Source organism: Colobus angolensis, unplaced genomic scaffold (assembly GCF_000951035.1).
Source record: "Colobus angolensis palliatus isolate OR3802 unplaced genomic scaffold, Cang.pa_1.0 Scaffold171, whole genome shotgun sequence".
Classification (NCBI taxonomy): domain Eukaryota; kingdom Metazoa; phylum Chordata; class Mammalia; order Primates; family Cercopithecidae; genus Colobus; species Colobus angolensis.
Window position 1 is genome coordinate 216,324 of NW_012114833.1, and position 1,690 is coordinate 218,013.

Consider the following 1,690-nt stretch of genomic DNA (forward strand, 5'->3'; position numbering starts at 1 on the left):
CCAAGCTGAGCTCCTGTGTTGGCCTCTCCTCCCTGCCACTGGCCAAGAACCAAAATCCTAACCCAGCCCTGAAGCAAAGCATCTTACATCCTGTATTCCTATAAAGGAGGCAGGGAGACAAACTTAGTTCCCACTTTATAGGACAGGAAACTAAGGGAGTAGAGGAACCCATTTGTATTAGGGTTCTCTAGAGGGACATAATTACTGGCATATATATATGTGTATATGTGTATATATGTGTATATGCATATATATGTGTGTATATATATATGTATATGTATATATGTGTATATATGTATATGTATATATAAAGGGGAGTTTATTACGTATTAACTCACATGATCACAAGGTCCCACGATAGGCCGTCTGCAGGCTGAGGAGCAAGGGGAGCCAGTCCGAGTTTCAAAACTGAAGAACTTGGAGTCTGATGTTTGAGGGCAGGAAGCATCCAGGACAGGAGAAAGATGTAGGCTGGGAGGCTAGACCAGTCTCTCGTTTACATTTTTTCTGCCTGTTTATATTCTAGCAGCTGATTAGATGGTGCCCACCCAGGTTAAAGGTGGGTCTGCCTTTCCCAGCCCACTGAGTCAAATGTTAATATCCTTTGGCAACACTCTCACAGACACACCCAGGACCAATACTTTGTATCCTTCAGTCCAATCAAGTTGACAGTCAGTATCAACCATCACACCATTGTTCAAGGCTCAGGTCTCTGGATGCCATCCTACCCCAGGGTCTTTGCACCTGCTCTTCCTCTACCTGGAACACTCTTCCCAGAGATCTTGACATGGATGATGTCGCATATTAAAGATGGCCACATAGGCCAGGCATGGTGGCTGACACCTGTAATCCTAGCACTTTGGGAGGCCAAGGCAGGAGGACAGCCCCAGGCAGAGTTCAAAACTAGTCTGAACAGCATAGTGAGACCCCATTGCTACAAAAAAATAAGAAAAAAGTAGCCAGGCAGGGTGGCACACTCCTGTAGTCCCAGCTACTCAGGAGGCTCAGGTGGGAGGATCGCTTGAGCTGAGGAGTTTGAGGATGCAGTGAACTATGGTTGTGTTGCTACAGTTCTGCCTGGGCAACAGAGCAAGACCCTATCTGTACACAAAAACAGTTTTTTAATCAACTCGGTGTTGTGGTGCATGCCTACTCAGGAGGTGAAGGCAGGAGGACTGTTTGAGCCTGGGAGCTTGGGGGTGCAGTGAGCTGTGATCGTGCCACTGCACTCCAGCATGGGAAAGGGATGACCACTCAGAGAAGCCCTCAGAGGGCCTCCAATCCTCCTGGAACCCCACTGGTATAGATAGGTCAGTGGTTTGGAGGTAGAGCCCTGACAAGGATTCAGAAGGCCTGGGTTAAAGGCCCGGCTCTGGCACTAATGTGCTGTGTGACATGGAACAAATCATTTGCCTTCTCTGGGCTCTAGTGTCCTCATCTATAAAATGGGTCATTCATCTCTGACTTACCGAACTCATAGGTTGTTGAGCTGATGAGCTAATTTAGATGAAAGAGTGTTTTGAAATGCATTTGCTGTTTGGTGAATAAAAAGGGGATAGATATGAAAACTGAAAGGACCCCTGGATTCTCTAGCAAAGCCCCTCTAAAGCCTTTAAACCAGGCAATATAAATATAAGTTCAAACCCTGGCTTTTATTAGTAACTTGCATGACTTTGGGCAAATGAGTTAA